This window comes from Phacochoerus africanus, chromosome 1 (genome assembly GCF_016906955.1).
Source record: "Phacochoerus africanus isolate WHEZ1 chromosome 1, ROS_Pafr_v1, whole genome shotgun sequence".
NCBI classification, from domain to species: Eukaryota; Metazoa; Chordata; class Mammalia; order Artiodactyla; family Suidae; genus Phacochoerus; species Phacochoerus africanus.
Window position 1 is genome coordinate 275,529,555 of NC_062544.1, and position 19,044 is coordinate 275,548,598.

At 45.3% G+C, this 19,044-nt stretch overlaps 1 pseudogene; it reads left to right on the forward strand.

Annotated features, from left to right (window-relative positions):
* Positions 1–4,276: 4,276 nt before the first annotated feature.
* LOC125114142 (uncharacterized) lies at positions 4,277–4,370 on the forward strand (annotated as a pseudogene).
* The last annotated feature ends 14,674 nt before the right edge of the window (positions 4,371–19,044 follow it).

Here is a 19,044-nt window from a genome sequence, read left to right on the forward strand (position 1 = left end):
GATCTAATCGGCAACCCCATGGTTCCTAGTCGGATTCGTTTCTGCTGCACCACAACAGAAACCCCCTTCAGTTTGTTTTTTGAACTGGGGAACTGGGAGACTTCGCATGTATTTGGTTTATCAAAGGAAAATACTGTGCCTTTTTTTCAAGCATGCTTCTCTTTTTTTTTTTTTTTTTTTTCATTTCTAGGGCCACGACCACGGCATACGGAAGTTCCCAGGCTGCTGGTCTATGCCACAGCCACAGCAAGGCAAGATCCTAGCCACCACAGCTCTTGGCAATGGCAGATCCTTAACTCACTGAGCAAGACCGGGGATCGAATCTGCATCCTCATGGACACTTGCTGGGTTTGTAACCGGCTGAGCCACAGCAGGAACGCCTTTCTTTTTTTTATTGGTATTTTATTTTATTTTTTAAATTAAAATATAGTCAATTTACAATGTTCTGTCAATTTCTGCTATACAGCAAAGTGAGCCAGTCATACATATATACATATATACTCATGCTTTTTTTTCATATTATCTTCTATCTTGTACTATCACAAGTGATTGGATATAGTTCCCTGTGCTATACAGCAAGACCTTATTGCTTATCCATTCTAAGTGCTTTGCTTTTTAAGGAACTTCTGCACTGTTTTCCATAGTGGCTGTACCAATTTACATTCCCACCAATAGAGTGGGAGGAGAATTTTCTCTTACTGTATTTCCTTTTTTTTTTTTTTGCTTTTTAGGGCTTCCCTGGGGGCATATGGAAGTTCACAGGCTAGGGGTCAAATCAGAGCTGTAGCTGCTGGCCTACACACGGCTACAGCAATTGCAGATCTGAGCCGTGTCTGTGACCTACACCACAGCTCACGGCAATGTCTGATCACTGACCCACTCAGCGAGGCCAGGGGTCGAACCGAGTCCTCATGGATACTAGTTGGATTTGTTTCCACTGCGCCACAACAGGAACTCCATGTATTTCCTTTTCTTATTGTTTGCATTTTTATCACACGTGTGTTAATTTCTCAATTACGAAATTAATAAAAAGTAAATATCCATACTAGGAAGGGCCCAGTGACTTGGAAGGAGGCCAGAACCTGGGAAGGAAATGGGCCAAGCAAAGTTCCCAGTGGTGAGAAAAACGAGGAACATTCCAGAACATTGAGGTCAAATATTTAAGTTGCTTATTATTATGGGTTATAATCCCCTTCTATTGCCTTCAAACCCTCAGTAATTCTGTTTTGCAAACTGGTTTGCAAACCAAACCAAACCAAACCAAAACACCTTTCCTTGAGAATTGTCTTTTATCATGTTTTTTTTAAAAAAAATGCTGGATAAAGAAGAGGCTCGGCCCCAGGGCCAGGATGGAAAGAGGACCAGGAGCTTCAGTTAGGAGGCAGGAAGCAGCACAAAATCCACTTTCTGCTTCTGTGCAGTTGCCTATTCTAGATCCTTTAATTCCCTGTGTTGGGCTGAGGATCGAACCCATGCCTCCGCAGCAACCTGAACACTGCAGAGACAGTGCTGGGTCCTTAACCCAGTTCACCACAGTGGGAACTCCAGAACTTCTTTTTTATGGCTCAATAATATCCCATTGCATGGATTGACCATATCTTTTTTTGTTTTTTGTGTTTTTTTTTGTCTTTTTGCCATTTCTCGGGCCACTCCCACGGCATATGGAGGTTCCCAGGCTAGGGACTGAATTGGAGCTGTAGCTGCCGGCCTACACCAGAGCCACAGCAACTCAGGATCCAAGCTGCATCTTCGACCTACACCACAGTTCACTGCAATGCTGGATCCTTAACCCACTGAGCAAGGCTAGGGATCGAACCCGCAACCTCATGGCTCCTAGTCGGATTCGTTAACCACTGAGCCACGACGGGAACTCCCCATATTTTGTTTATTTATTCATTCGTTGATGGACACTTGGGTAGCTCCACCTTTTGGCTATACAGTGGAATGGGTTTACAAGTATCTGTTTGAATGCTAATTTCCTTTTGGGGAGCGTTTAAGAGCAGAATTGCTGTGTTTTATGATAATTATAGGCTTAGCTTTTTGAGGAACTACTGAACTGCTTCCCACAGTAATTGCACCAGGTTCCATTTTCAACAGCAATGTGTGGGGCTTCCAAGTTCTTCACGTTCTTATTGCTCTTGTGAATTTCTTTGGCTATGCAGAGCCTCCACCTTCAGCAATCCCATATAAGTTTGAGAATCGGCAGTGGTCTAGTGGTTAAGGATCTGCTGTTGTCACTGCTGCGGCTCAGGTTTGATCCCTGACCTGGGAACTTCCATTCGCCTTGGGTGCAGGCTCAAACCAAACCAAACCAAACCAAACCAAAACACCTTTCCTTGAGAATTGTCTTTTATCATGTTTTTTTTAAAAAAATGCTGGAGTTCCTGTCATGGCTCAGTGATTAATGATCCTGACTAGCATCCATGAGGACACGGGTTTGGTCCCTGGCTTCGCTCAGTGGGTTAAGGATCCGGCATTGCCGTGAGCTCTGGTATAGGTCACGGATGTGGCTCGGATCCCGAGTTGCTGTGGCTGTGGTGTAGGCCAGCAGCTGCAGCTCCGATTAGATCCTTAGCCTGGGAACCTCCATGTGCCGCCAGTGTGGCCCTAAAAAGACAAAAGACCAAAAAAAAATGTTCTTGGAATTTTGATAGGAATTGTATTGAGATTATAGGTCACTTGGGATCCAGCTCTTGCTTTTTTTCTGGGACTCTTAGGACTACTGAGAAGCCTCTCACGTGATCCCAGAGGTTCTAACCTTGGAATTTCTCAGCTACTGCCCAGCACTCTGTTTGCCGTGAGTTGGTGAGTTTGGAGCAGTGAAGCCAGTCAGAACATTCAGTGCCTGTCTTTCCTCTCAGTACTGGCTGTGAGTGCATCACTCAAAACACCAACACATCTCTCTCTTGCATTTGTTCCAGCCGGGAGACCATACTTGAGAACCCACTGTCTTAGTGGGTTGATGAATCAGCACCCAGTTGAGGAACTGAAATTGGACCAGCTGGGTGTTCTGAGGCTAATTGGGAAGCAGACATTGAACCAACTCAGCTTTCCAATAACTCTTTCCCTTTTATGAATGTATTTTAGTACTTTTGTACTTAAATATGTGTATTGGCTGGGGATGCATTCAGTTGCATGTAACAGATTAATTTTTCTCATGCAATAAGACGTCCGAAGGTAGGTGGTTCCTGGCATGACTTCAGGCACTCAAAGACTTCAGGGCTGGCAGCTTGGCAGTTCCTTTTGCCTTTCACTCACAATCTCAAGATGGCTTCACCACTGCAAATATCACATCGACATTCATAACAGCAAAGGGTGGGAGGAGCACCTCAGAGCTTATATCAAGGAGACAGAAGCTTTTCTAGAAGCCCATGGAAGGCTTCTTTTGTATTTTGTCAGCTAGAATGGCGTCCCATGGCTCTCTGTGGTTGCAAGAGTTCTGGGGAATTTAGGGAGCAGGATTGCCAAGACTGGCTTCAACCAATCCTGATCAATGGCACGGAGCTGGGTACATACCTTCCTAACAAAACCCAGGTTCCATGGGCAAGGAATACAAAAGAGTAGGAAGCATATCAGCAGAGTGTATACTAGTATATACATACACATATTTGTAGGGTTTTTTTTTTTCTTTTGTTATTGCCCATATGAATTTCCTGGGCCGGGCCAGGGGTCATCTCTGAGCCACAGCTGTGACCTACACAGCAGATGTGGCAATGCCGGATCCTTTAACCCACTGTGCTGGGTCAGGTGTTGGACCTGCATCCTGGGGCTGCAGAGACACTGCTGATACCACTGGGCCACCATGGAACGCCACCCCATGGTATCCTTAACCCAGTGAGTGAGGCCAGGGATTGAACCTACATCCTCATGGACACTATGTTGGGTTCTTCTTTTTTTTTTTTTTGTCTTTTTGCCATTTCTTGGGCTGCTCCTGCGGCATATGGAGGTTCCTGGGCTAGGGGCCTAATCAGAGCTGTAGCCACCGGCCTACACCAGAGCCACAGCAATTCGGGATCTGAGCCGCGTCTGCAACCTACACCACAGCTCATGGCAACACCAGATCCTTAACCCACTGAGCAAGGCTAGGGATCAAACCCGCAACCTCATGGTTCCTAGTCGGATTCATTAACCACTGAGTCACGACGGAAACTCCTATGTTGGGTTCTTATCTCAGTGAGCCACAATGGGAATTTCTGTAGTGTTCGTTTGATTGTTTGTTTGTTTGTTTTTACTATTTCGTTAATGTGCTCACTTAGGCAGCACATATACTAAAAAAATTAAAAATAAAAATAAAAATTGGAAGGTTACAGAGATTAGCATGGCCCCTGCTCAAGGATGCCACGCAAATTTGTGAAGTGTTCTATATTTAAATATTTCCTTAACACTTTCTATCTTGTGTGGGTTTGTTTTCATCCCTGATGTTCTAATACCAGAAGTCACCTCATCTTCTCTATTTCTCTGTTGGCCTAATAGTGGTTTGACACATTGTGAATACACGATAGATAAGGGGTGATTTCGCCAGCAGACAAGCTTGGAAAATTGCCCTCATTACCCACAAGAGTGGGTTGGGAGGGACTGTTCCTCTTCTCTTGATGAAAGCCTGATAAGGTTGGTGTAGAGGAGGCAGGATGTGGCAAATTCAAGCACAGTTATAGGCGATGGGTCTTTTTTTTTTTTTCTTTTTTGTCTTTGTGCCCTTTCTTGGGCTGCTCCCGCGCACATGGAGGTTCCCAGGCTAGGGGTCTAATGGGAGCTGTAGCCACCGTCCTATGCCAGAGCCACAGCAATGCAGAATCCAAGCCGCGTCTGCGACCTACACCACAGCTCACGGCAGTGCCGGATCCTCAACCCAGTAAGCAAGGCCAGGGATCGAACCCACAACCTCATGGTTCCTAGTCTGATTCTTTAACCACTGAGCCACAACGGGAACTGCTAGGCTCTGGGTCTTTAGGACTTTGAGTTCACACTGTCCATGATGTGCTTCCTAATTATATTGTTTAAGTGTTAAAAAAAAATCTTTCTTTTCTTGTCCTTCAGGGAAAAAGCAGTGTTTCAAAAAAGCATCTCATCAATGATTCCGTCGAAGAAATAGCTTTTTTTTTGTCTTTTTGCTATTTCTTGGGCCACCCCTGCGGCATATGGAGGCTCCCAGGCTAGGGGTTGAATCGGAGCCATAGCCACTGGCCTACGCCAGAGCCACAGCAACGCGGGATCCGAGCCGCGTCTGCAACCTACACCACAGCTCACGGCAATGCCGGATGCTTAACCCACTGAGCAAGGGCAGGGACCGAACCCGCAACCTCATGGTTCCTAGTCGGATTCGTTAACCACTGCACCACGACGGGAACTCCCGAAGAAATATCTTAATGAGATGACAAATAGGAAAAAATTCCCAGCACCATATTGGGGTAGATTTCAAGAGTTTTAATTTCGATTTCTAAGTCTGAATTTAAATGAAAAAGGCTCAAGACTTGAAAGTCAAAAAATATTCCATATTTGACATTAAAGTCAATGAATGGATCCCATACGCTGAATGTAGCTAGTAAAAAGTGCTAATTTATGGCTAAGTAATTAAACTGGGAGACAGATGGAGAATCAAATGAGTTTTCCTCACATCCAGATTTGCATACTGTTTCTGATGGTGCACATGCTCTCGGCTCTACATGGTGCCCTCCAGGATCAGAAGAACGGGGAGCGTGTCACCAAAGAAGGAAAAGGGACGTAGCTAAAACACAGAGCTCGGTCGGATATCCCCTCCTGGTGTTCAGTCACTCATCTCTTTTGCTTCCATTTCATGATGGGAAGAACAGGCAGCTGTGGCATAATGAAATGCTCTCTCTTTTCCGCTGTGTCATGGAACAGCCACTGTTTTGGAATCAGAAGACCGGCTTCTTCCAGCTTGCTTAGTAACTAGGAATGTGACATTGGGCAACTCTCTTTTCTAGTCCTTAGTTGCCTCATTAGACATTAGAGCTTACTGTGGACTAGATTATCTCTAGGGAGTAGAGCACGGTAGGGAAAGCAAGGACTTAATAAAAGCAGATATATAGTTGATTTATAATGTTGTGTTAGTTTCTGCTGTACAGCCAAGTGATTCAGTTATACCTTTGTATACATTCTTTTTTCTTTTCTTTCTTTTTCTTTCTTTCTTTCTTTCTTTCTTTCTTTCTTTCTTTCTTTTCTTTTTTCTTTCTCTTCTTTTCTTCTTTCTTCTTCCTTTCTCTTCTTCTTCTTCTCTTCTTCTCTTCCTTTCCTTCCTTTCTTTCTTTCTTTCTTTCTTTCTTTTTTCTTTCTCTCTTTCTTTCTTTCTCTCTTTCTTTCTTTCTTTCTTTCTTTCTTTTTCTTTCTTTCTGCTCTAGAGCCACACCCGAGGCATATGGAGGTTCCCAGACTAGGGGTCCAATCAGAGCTACAACTGCCAGCCTACCCCACAGCCACAGCAACATGGGATCTGAGCCACGTCTGCGATTTACCCCACAGCTCACGGCAACGCCGGATCCTTAACCCACTGAGCGAGGCCAGGGATCGAACCCGATACCTCATGGTTCCTAGTCGGATTCGTTTCCGCTGCGCCACGACGGGAACTCCTACATCCTTTTCCATTATCGTTTTGTCACGGGATGTTGAATATAGTTCCCTGTGAAAGACCTCATGGTTTATCCATTCTCTGTATAATAGTTTACATCCGGTAATCCCTACCTCCCAAGCCATCCCTCTCCCACCCCCTTCCCCATGGCAACCACGAGTCTGTCCTCTATGTCTGTCTGTCTCTGTGTCCGTGGGTCTGTTTTGTAGATAGATTCATTTGCGTCGTATTTTAGGTTCCACTTAAAAGTGATATCATGTTGCTTTTGTCTGACTTACTTCACTCATGTTGCTGCAAGTAGCATTATTTTATACCTTTTATAATAGCTGAGTAGTATTCCACTATATCTATATCTATCTATATATATATATATCTCACATCTTCTTTATTCATTCATCTGTCCATGGACATTTAGGTTGTTTCCATGTCTCGGCTGTTGCGAATAGTACTTCTGTGAACATAGGGGTGCATGTATCTTTTCAAATTATAGTTTTTCCTGGATATATGAGTAGGGGGTCTTCTTTTGATCTTGTATCAACCACATACCAGCTGAGGAATCTTGGACAAGTTACTTTCAACCCTATGTGCTACCGTTTCTTTCTTTCTTTTTCCTTTCCTTTCTTTTTTTTTTATGGCCACACCTGCAGCATATGGAAGTTCCAGGGGCAGGGATTGAATCTGAGCCCCAGCTGTGACCTACACCAGACCCTTAACCCACTACTCCAGGTTTTGATCAAATCTGTGCCTCTGCAGTGACCTGAGCAGCTACAGTCAGATTCTTAACCCACTGTGCCACAGCAGGAACTCCAGAAACTTATAACGTATAAAAGAGATGATTAATGAGAACCTACCGTATAGCACAGGAAAATCTACTCAATAGTTTGTAATAACCTATATGGGAAAAAAAGAATGGATATATTTATATGCATGACTGATTCACTTTGCTGTACACTTGAAACTAATATAACATTGTAAATTAAAAAAAATAAGGAGTCCCCACAGAGGAGCAGTCACTTAAGAATATGACTGCAGTGGCTTGGGTTGCTGTGGAGGTGTAGATCCAACCCCTGGCCCAGAGCAGTGGGTTAAAGGAACTGGTGTTGCCACAACTGCTGTGTAGGTCAGCTGTGGCTTGGATTCAGTCTTTGGCCTGGGAACTTCCATATGCTGCTGGTGTGGTCATAAAAAAAGAAAAACATCCTTAAAGGAATCATGTCGGAAAAAAAACAAAAAGCCCCTCTAGTATCAGAGTTCCCATGTGGTGAAGTGGGTTAAGGATTCAGTGTTGTCACTGCAGTGGCTCAGGTTCGATCCCTGGCCTGAACATCTGCATGCTGAGTGCATGGGCACAGCCACAACACAACACAACATAACACAACACAACACAACAAAGCAACCCCCTCCCTCCCAGAAAAAAACAGAACTTGAAGCTCTGCCGTTATGTACGCACGTGTGTGAGTGTGTGACTGGGTGTTTTTTGTTTGTTTTTGCTTTTTAGGGCTGCTTCTGCAGCATATGGGGCCCCAGGCTAGCGGTCGAATCAGAGTTACAGCAGCTGGCCAACACCACAGCCACAGCAATGCAGGATCGGAGCTGTGTCTGCTGCCTACACCACAACTCACGGCAACTCTTACCCCACTGAGTGAGGCCAGGGATCGAACCCGCATCATCATGGATACAAGTCGGGTTCATTGCTGCTGAGCCCCAAGGGGAACTTCCTGTGTGAGTGTTTAAGCATCAGAACCTCTTTCTTGGCAAATGTTTTTCAGTCAAAGCATCATTGTATTAAGGGTTGTCTGTTATCCTGCTCATAGTTTTTAATCTTTCAAAAATGTTTAGGTATAATTAACATATCACAAAATTCACCCTTTTAAATCGTACAATTCAGTGGCTTTAGGCATATTTGCAAAATTGTGCAATCACCACCACTATCTAATTTCACCACATTTCATCATTTATTCCAACAAGAAATCCCATACCCTTTAAGCACTCACTCCCCATTCTTTTTTTTTGTTTTGTTTTTTGTTTTTGTTTTTGTTTTGCTTTTTAGGGCTGCACCTGTGGCATATGGAGGTTCCCAGGCTAGGGGTCGAATTGGAGCTACAGCTGCCAGTGCACACCACAGCCACAGCAACGACAGATCTGAGCTGTGTCTGCGATCTACCCCACAGCTCATGGCAACGCCGGATCCTTAACCCGCTGAGAGAGGCCAGGGATCGAACCTGCAACCTCATGATTCCTAGTCGGATTCGTTTCTGCTGTGCCAGGATGGGAGCTCCTAACTCCCCATTCTTCTTTTCCCTCAGCCACCGACAACCACAAATTCACTTTCTGTCTCTATGGATTTCCTATTTTGAACATTTATTATAAAAGGAATTGTCCATTATGTGGTCTTTTGTGACTGGCTCCTTTCACATAGCATAATATTTTCAACATTCATCCAGGTTGTAATGTGTATCAGTATCACGGCCAAAAAATACTCCGTTCTATGACTATCCTACATTTTGTTTATCCATTCATCAGTTGTGGTCTTTGGTGTTTTCACTTTAGGGCTATTCCGAATAATGGTGCTGTGAGTATTCATGCCCACATTTTCGTTTGAAAGCTTGTTTTCAGTTCTTTTGGGTGTCTACCAAGAAGTGGAATTACTAGATCCCGTGGTAATTCTGTGCTTCTTTTTTTTTTTTTTGCCTTTTCTAGGGCCGCACCTGTGGCATATGGAGGTTCCCAGGCTAGGGGTCAAATAGGAGCTGCAGCTGCCAGCCTATGCCAGAGTCACAGCAACACGGGATCAGAGCCGCATCTGCAACCTACACCACAGCTCACGGCAACACCAGATCGTTAACCCACTGAGCAAAGCCAGGGATCGAACCCACAACCTCATGGTTCCTAGTTGGATTTGTTAACCACTGTGCCATGATGGGAACTCCAATTCTGTGCTTCTTTTTGAGGAATTATCAAAGTGTTTTCCAAAGTGGCATTTACATTCCCACCAGCAACGAATGGGGTTTCCAATTTCTCCACAGTCTCACCAACACTTCTCTGTCTTTTTTTTTTTTTTTTAATGGTCTTTTTAGGGCCGCACCCACAGCACATGGAGTTTCTCAGGATAGGGGTCGAATTGGAGCTACAGCTGCCAGCCTACACCACAGCCACAGCAACGCCAGATCCTAGCCACATCTTCGACCTATGCCACACAGCAATGCCGGATCCTTAACTCACGGAGCGAGGCCATGGATCGAACCTGAATCCTCATAGATGCTAGTCAGATTCGTTTCTGCTGATCCATGATGGGAACTCCATGCCCCAATTTTTTTTTTCCCATTTTTTAGGACTGCATCCATGAGGGCTCAAGTTGGAGCTGTAGCTGCCAAATCTACACCACAGCCATGGCAATGCAGGATCCTTAACCCACTGAGCAATACCAGGGATTGAACCTGCAGGGATACTAGTTGATTTCTTAACCTGCTGATCCACGACGGGAACTCCCTATTTTTGTTTTTTGTTTTGAAAAAAAATTTGACTGTATGTTGCATTCCTGGCATATGGAAGTTCCTTGGCCAGGAACTGAATCTGAGTCATAGCTGCAGCAATGGTGGATCCTTTTAATCCACTGTGCCAGTCCTGGGATGGAACATGGACCTCTGCAGTGACCTGAGCTACTGCGGTCAGATTCTTAACCCAGTGCACGCCAAGGGAGCTCCTGCTTTTTTAAATTTTAGATTCCATGTACAAGTGACATCATACAGTATTTGTGTTTCTCTGTCTGACTTATTTCACTTAGCACAACGCCTTCACTCCACCCACAGGACTACGGGAACAGTCCTAAAAAGACAAAAAAAAAAAAAGAATTTCTATTTTTTCAAATCTCCTTTTTCTCTTTATATATATACATATATTTTGTTTGGTCTTTTTGCCATTTCTAGGGCTGCTCCCGTGGCATATAGAGGTTCCCAGGCTATGGGTGGAATCAGAGCTGTAGCCACCAGCCTACGCCACAGCCACAGCAATGCGGGATCCAAGCCTCATCTGTCACTTACACCACAGCTCATGGCAACACCGGATCCTTAACCCAATGAGTGAGGCCAGGGATCGAACCCGATACCTTGTGGTTCCTAGTAGGATTCGTTAACCACTGAGCCACGATGGGAACTCCAATTACTTTTTTTTTTACTCCATAAGGTTTCACATTCCCTATTTAATTCTTTACTTTTTAGTGTATTTAATTTGCATTCCCCCCCCTCCTTTTTTAGGGCCAAACCTGCAGCATGTGGAAGTTCCCAGGCTAGGGGTCGAATCGGAGCTACAGCTGCCAGCCTACATCACAGCCACAGCAACCCCAGATCCGAGCCATGTCTGAACCCTCTACCCCAGCTCAGGGCAACGCTGGATCCTTAAGCCACTGAGTGAGGCCAGGGATCAAATCTGCATCCTCATGGATACTAGTTGGCTTCATTAACCACTGAGCCACAAAGGGAACTCCTAATTTATATTGTTTTCCAGATTCTTGATTTTTAAAATCTTAACGTCTTAACGTCTCTATTCTTCTTTTTTGTCTTATGATATTTGTGGATTTTGTGTGTGTGTGTATCTGTGCGTGTGTGTACACATGCATACACCTATATGACTACATGTATACATACTCTCTATAATGTAATATATTTATTTGTAAGTCCATCTTTAGGAAGGCTTCTATTGTGTGGCAGCCTGGTGTGGCTTTCTTTGCAGAGACTCTGAGAGATCATGTTATGTTTTCATCTCCTCTGTTTTTGTTTTTTCTTGACCAGGACCAATTTTTATATTAATTTCCAGTTTGGATGTTTTCGGACTCTGATTAGAATAAATTAGAATTTCAGATACATGAGATAATGGCTTAAAGTTTTAATTTCTTTTCATTTTATTATTTATTTTTTTACCCAGAGTCCAATCAGAAAACAGATGAGCTTTCTTCCTTAACTCCTAGCTGTGCTGATGGATGAAATTTTCTCTTCCCATTTGTGCTGAGGTTGCAGTTATATGACAAGTAAACTCCATGCAGGGGGTTTCAGTTTTCCTTCTTAATCTCACCCAGAGCCTCCACTCCTATCCCCACATGAACATTAAAACTCAAGTCCTTTGGTCCTTTGGTCTAGCAACCACTGCCTCCCCCCCCAAAACTGCTTATACCCCTGCAGTGTCAGCTAACACAGGAATTTTCAATTCTCTCTTCTCCATGGCTCTGGGATTTCTTCTTTCTTGTGAGTTCAACTATAACATTTAAGAGAATTTTTTTTTTTTTAAAAACCAGGCAGTTTATCTAGGTGTTTGTTGAGGGAGGTTATCTTATCGTAGCCTGTCATCTTGCCAGCTTAGCTTTGCCCTACCCCTGATTATTGTTTTTAAAAAGTCTTTGGCTAGGAGATCACTGTTACTGGAATAATATGAGCATTAGGCTCATATGTCTAGCAGGCCACACTTACGGGAAGAGAGGGAGTGATTTAGTAAGGAAAGGAATTCTTGTTCCATTGAAAGCATGGTTTCGAGCCAGTTGTCTAAGCTAATCTTTTTTTTTTTTTTTTTTGGTCTTTTTGCCTTTTCTTGAGCCATTCCCTCGGCATATGGTGGTTTCCAGGCTAGGGGTCGAATCAGAGCTGTAGCCACCGGCCTACACCACAGCCACAGCAACTCGGGATCCGAGCCACATCTGCGACCTACACCACAGCTCATGGCAATACTGGATCCTTAACCCACTGAGCAAGGGCAGGGATCAAACCCGCAACCTCATGGTTCCTAGTTGCATTCATTAGCCGCTGTGCCAGGACAGGAACGCCTAAGCCAATCAGTTTTGTAGAGTTTTCCCTGACAGTCAGTCTGAACACCGGGGGATGAATTATTGTTTTAGGACTAATTACCCAGTGTGTGAATGATTTGATTTTTTTAAAACTTTGTCTCCCCATCTCTGTGTAGTAGCATCTCCTCTGTTGGCTGGACCACCGAAATGACATCATTGGCAATCCTAACAGAACTAGTCACAATCATTCACATCTCTGATAGAGCTGTGATTAGAAAGCTGTAGGAACAACTGGCGAAAGTAAGATCTGAATTTTTACCATCTCTGCCCTTGCCCCCTAAATCTGGATATATGCATTTCACAACTAAATCTGAAACTGCCTACAGGATTATAGTGGTGACTCTGGGAATTTTAAACGCTGCTCTATGGACCTCTATAGCATTCCCCAGAGAATCATCAAAGAATTCTGCAGGAAATAATCTGTTTACTTAGTCAACAAATATTCACTGAGTGTTGGCCAGATGTCTGACACTGGTTTGGATACGGTCTTTGGGGAGACAGAACTGCCAAGCTCCTGCTCCTGGCCCCACTCTTTCAATCAGAGCACCTCTGCTGGTATTAGTTTAAGAGCTGGTGTTCTGCATAAGGGTTGGGGGGTTGGGTTCTGCTGATTAAAGGAAGATTGAAATCTTTTGCAACATGGTGCCCTTAAATGAAAAAGTTTGTTCATTTGTTTGTTCCTTCCTTCCTTCCTTGTTGTCTTTTTAGGGCCACACCCGCAGCACATGGAGATTCCCAGGCTAGGGGTCGAATTGGAGCTGTAGCTGCCGGCCTACACCACAGTCACAGCAACGCCAGATCCGAGATGCATCTGCAACCTTACGCCACAGCTCACGGCAACGCCGGATCCTTAACCCACTGAGTGAGGCCAGGAATCGAACCCACAACCTCATGTTTTCTAGTCGGATTTGTTTCCGCTGTACCATGATGGGAACTCCTCTTTCTTTCTTTCTTTCTTTCTTTCTTTTTTTAAATTTTATGGCTGTACTAATGTCACATGTAAGGTCCTGGGCCAGGGATCGAATCTAAGCCACAGCTTCAGCAATGTCGAATCCTTTAACCCACGGAACCCACGGCACTGCACCAGGGATTGAACCTGCACCTCTGCAATGACTCGAACTGCTGTAGTCAGATTCTTAACCCACTGCTCCACAGTGGGAACTCCCAAAGAAGTTTCTATTAAGTGGAGCTATTTGGGGGCCATGGCCTTAGAGTTTATGCGCAAATAAATTATTCATCCAGCACAATGATGAGCACATAGTGGGTACCATGTGTTATTCAGCACAGGTTACATTAAGATGCTGTAACAAACGACCCCCAAATTTTGGTGGCTTACAACACGAAAGATTTATTTCTTGCTTATATTGTACGTCCATTGCACTTCTTTTGTAGTTTTGTTTACATAGCCTACTTTGGGGCTCAAGCTGACAGAACAGCCTTGATCTGGAACACAGCAGAGGTAAAAGCAGAATATGACAAAACTTGCTTTGCCTCTTACAGCTTCTGTTGGAGATAACATGTCATGGCCATGGACTTTTATTGACTAAAATGGGTTATATGGCTTCACCTGATGCCACTGGCACAGGGAAATATAATCTTTTCATGGGGGTGGGCAGCAAATGTTTGAGAATGGTAATGCAAAGTGCCATAGTACCCGGTAACTATATATTATATTTTTGCTTTTTAGGGCTGCACCCTCGGCCTATGGAAGTTCCCAGGTTAGGGGTCTAATCGGAGTTGCAGCTGTCAGCCTACGCCACAGGCACAGCAACCCAGGATCGGAGCCATGTCTGTGACCTACACCACAGCTCATGGCAATGCCAGATCTCCAACCCACTGAGTGAGGCCAGGGAATGAAATTGCATCCTCATGGATACTAATCGGATTCGTTTCCACTGTGCCACAATGGGAATTCCCAGTAAATATTTGTTGATGAAACGACTCTGTACAGTAAATACTTACGTACCAGTGTATTCTCAAGTCCCAAGCACATAAAGCTTTCTCTCTGAGTAAAAGTCCATGACTGGTGTTTTTTTGAATCATGAGAAAAGCTGAATGGAGGTTAAAATAATCTCAAGATTTTTATTACCACCACTAAGAACTTCCCTCTATCATTAGGTAAAGAAACCACAATATCCATTCCCTCCATCCCACATCCATTGTCTCTTTTCAAAACATGTTCTAAAATATTAGAAGGAAAAAGATTTGGAGCTTTTAAGGATAAGAAGAAATTAGCATCAGCAGAAAGCCGGGCTGTAAACTCCAAGGAGTTGAGAAGCTTAGTTCCAGAGCCAGGTTATTTAAGACAGGGTTTAAAAAGTAATCTGGAGCCATCCTATGTAAAATGAATTGTCCACCAAGAGGAAGCCTCAAAGGGGGTTGCCGAAAATGAAGGGATGAAATGGATTCCAGATTACCAGGAGGATTTTTTTTTGATTGAAACAAGATCAACTCACAGAATCATGCTCCTTGTGAATCTATGATTTCCTCCTTTCTGCAAAAATATGAAAGAAAACATACAGATATTTTTGCTGGAGCTGGACTCCATAGAGAAAAGACGCTTATCTGTGCCAAAAAATACATAAAGCGCAGCTATGACTGGGCTCTGCAGTGCAAGTGGCAGACATTAGATTCAAATTACTTTTAGCAAGAGGGAATAATACTGGTTCTCAAAGCTGAGAAGCCTAGAGGGGGATCCGAGTTTAGGTCTGGCTGGATCCAGGGGCTCAGACTGTACTGTGTCTTCTCAGTCTCTCTTTGCTTCTGCTCAGTTTTATTCTGCAGGCTGGGTTGTATCCATCCAGATTTTCCTCACTAGGATCTTGACCTTTGCATCCCACGTCTGTTTTGGCTGAGCATTTAGACATCTCTGGAGCTACCTGCAGCCGAATCAGGTCTTCAGCTGGCTCCTGGCCTGTGTCTATCCTTCCTTTGCAGCTACCTGGGGCCTCTTTGTGAGCTCCCACTGAAGCACGCTGGCTCTCATCCTCTGCCATTTCTTGCTGGTTACCAGCCATCTGTCTCTTCTCCTTCTGCAGGGCATCCGAGTGACTTACCAGAACGCAGCTGATGCTACTGTCTCTGCAGTTTTCCCTGCTGTGTTTTTCTTTCTTTCTTTTTTTTTTTCGGGCTGCACCTGTGGCACATGGAAGTTCCAGGCTAGGGGTTGAATCAGACCTACCGCTGCCAGCCTATACCACACCCACTGCAACGCGGGATCTAAGCCACATCTGCGACGTACACCATAGCTCATGGCAACGTAGGATCCCCGACACACTGAGTGAGGTCAGGGATTGAACCCTGGATACTAGTCGGATTCGTTTCCGAGGCACCACAGTGGGAATTCCCACCCACCAAGTTTTTCAAATGCCTGCATCACTGCCCCTGCTGCAGCACTCCCTCCCACCAGGACACTTTCCCAGGCCACCACCGGTGACATCTTTAGCAATGGAGCTGCTACTTTGTAACCAGCATCCTTTTTCCTCCCAGGGGGTAGGTGAGGAAGTCACAGATCCCACCTTTCTGCCGGCATTGTCTGACCTCCCTTGGCACCACGTAAGCTAATCTGGTTCCTCCCAGAAGCCGATGTTGACATGAGTTTAAGCATGCAAAACTTTTATGAGGGCAGGTGCCATTGGGAAAATGGGGAGGGAAGCCAGGAAAATGTGGGAGAACCAGCAGACCTTGAGAGAAGAAGGAAGGAAGTTTAGGGGTATGTGTCCCAACCAACACACGGTTTAAGGGAGATCCTTCAAAGATGCCAGGCAGTCCTGCAGTCCACCTGGGGGTTGACTGTCTGCCAGGCAGGACCTGCTTCATGATATGCGGGCCTGGTATGCAATGAACATGCAGGACTGCCTGTTCTAATTACTAACAGTGGTGTTAAACCAAGCACAGGGCCCTTCCAAGTGGTGTCTTCTCCTGCCTCTAGCATCGGACTGCCTTAGTAGCCCTACTGGCTCAGTCACTGCCTGGGAGTAGCTCATGGGAAAGGGCCTCAGTGCCGCCCAGTGATAGATTTTAGAGTCCAGTGGGTGGGGCCTTTATGTGTGTGTGTGTGTGTTGTGTCTCCTTTTTTTGGGGGGGTCTTTTCAGGGCCGCACCCGCGGCATATGGAGGTCCCCAGGCTAGGGGTCCAATCGGAGCTGGTAGCTGCCAGCTGACACTACAGATCACAGCAACACCAGATCCTTAACCCACTGAGCGAGGCCAGGGATGGAACCTGCCACCTCATGGTTCCTAGTCGGATTCGTTTCCCCTGCACCATGACAGGTGTGTTTTGTCTCATAAGAAGATTGAGGGTGAACATGTTATCCTGTATTTCCAGCTAATACTTCAAAAATGTGGCTTTAGGGAGTTCCTGTTGTGATTCAGTCGGTTGAGAACCCAACTAGTATCCATAAAGATGTGGGTTCGATTCCTGGCCTTGCTTGGTGGGTTAAGGATCCAATGTTGCTGGTATAGGTCGAAGCTGTAGCTCTGATTAGACTCCTAGCCCGGGAATTTCCATATGCTGTGGGTACGGCCCTAAAAAGAAAAAGAAAAAGAGAGTTTTTAATCCAGATGCTATTTATTTATATTAATGATGGGAAGTGGGGATTTAACTTTTTTGTCCTGAGTCGATAACCGTGTGACCCATCATTATCTATTGAATGGCTGGTCTTTTCCTTTCTGATTTAAATGCCTCTGTGTCAAGTATTAAATTCCCAAGTCTACATTGGTGACAGGAAGTGATAATGGAGCTAGCTTCATCTTATTTTAGCTGGGTCCTAAAGAGATGCCTCATCCCACCTCCCATGTGGGAGCCCTATGAAGGGTTGGCAGGAGGTTTTGAGAGCCTTAGCTTCTCAGAAATACAGGGTACATTAAAGAACTGAGGTTCAAGAGTTCCCGTTGTGGCTCAGTGGTAACGAACCCGACTAGTATCCATGAGGTTGTGGGTTCGATCCCTGGCCTTGCTCAGTAGTGAGATAAGAATCCACCTTGCCCTGAGATGTGGTGTAGGTCATAGATGTGCCACCCTTCACCTGACACGCATCCTCCATTAGGCTGGGCTGTCTTAGGCATGGCACCCACCCACCCAGCTGCTGGAGCCACACACTTGGAGTTCCTGATGAGTATTATCTGTGTGTGTGCATGTTTGTTGTTGTTGTTGTTGTTGCACCTGTGGCATTCGGAAGTTTCTGGGCCGGGGATGGAAGCTGCACCACAGCAGTGATGACGTCAGGTCCTTAACCCCCCCTACCACCAGGGAACTCCCACTGATGACTATATTCTCATTACTCTTTTCTTTTCCTTCACCCTCTACATGGAATCCATCATCAAATCCTGTCAGCCCCACTTCCAAAATAGACTTCAAATCCGTGCCCCTCTCTCCACCCTGTGACCATGCCGCTCGCCCAAGCGGCCTTTGTCACTTGCCAGCACAGTAGCTTTTTTAGGGTCTTCCTTCTTTGGCCCTTTTCCAAAAAGTCAGAGTTGTGTTGTGGAAGCTCAGGTCGCCAATCGTCACCCTCCTGGGTTCTAGGATGAGGTTCGGGCCCCTCACAGTGAGCTGGAAGCAGAGCTGCTGGTTGCAGTTGGGCAGTTGGTGGCCTGCTCTGGGTTCCTGGTTAACGTGTCTAAGGGGTGATGTACGGCTGAGCCTGGTTTTGGGTCCTGCTGTGGAGACAGTGCCTTTTTCTTTCTTTCTTTCTTTTTTTTTTTTTTTATTTTAAGGGCTGCACCCATGACATATGGAAGTTCCCAGGCTATGGGTTGAATCAGAGCTGCTGTTGTCAGCCTATACCACAGCCACAGCAACACCAGATCGGAGCCACATCTGGGACCCATGCTGCAGCTTGTGGATTAATCCTTAATCCACTGAGCGAGGCAAGGGATTGAACCTACATCCTCACGGATACTGTGTTGGGTTCTTAACCCACTCAGCCACAACAGGAACTCCGAGGGTACCTTGTTCTCATTTGTGCAAAGGTGCCCTGAACACTAGTATCTAATGGCCCAGCCTCTGCTCTCTCTCCAGCATCATCTCTCATTGCTCTGCCCCTTGTTTCCATGGATCCAGCCACAGCAAATCCCTTTCCTCTGCGAACATGCTCGTCCCCAGGCCACAGATGTTTTGGGTTTTTTTTTTTTGGCTGTGCCCATAGCATATGTAAGATCCTGGGTCAGGGATCGAACTGGAGCCACTGCAGTGACCACAGTGGATCCTTCACCCACTAGGCCACCAGGGAACTCTGGGTCTTTTCCTCTTGAATGCCCTTCATTCTCAGTCTTTGGGTCTCCATCCAAACGGCCTCTTTAGAGAGGTGTTCCCTGCCCACTTGAATAAAGTGACTGCTCTAAGTCAGTGCACACACTTACCTACTGTAGCCTCTTTTCTATAAATGTTTAATGAATCCCTGCTCCGTGTTTGGCATTGTTCCATGCGATGGAGCGGTGAATCAGATGCAAATTCCTGCCCATGTAAAGGTTACTTTCTGGTGAAAGTAACCTCCACGTAACGCCAAAGAGCAAAAGAGCCAGACAAAGTCAAAGAGCAGATGCTGTGCTTCATTACGTGTGTCAACTTGGTGAGCTCACAGTACCCAGTGTTTGGTCACACGCCAGTCTGAATGCTGCTGTGAAG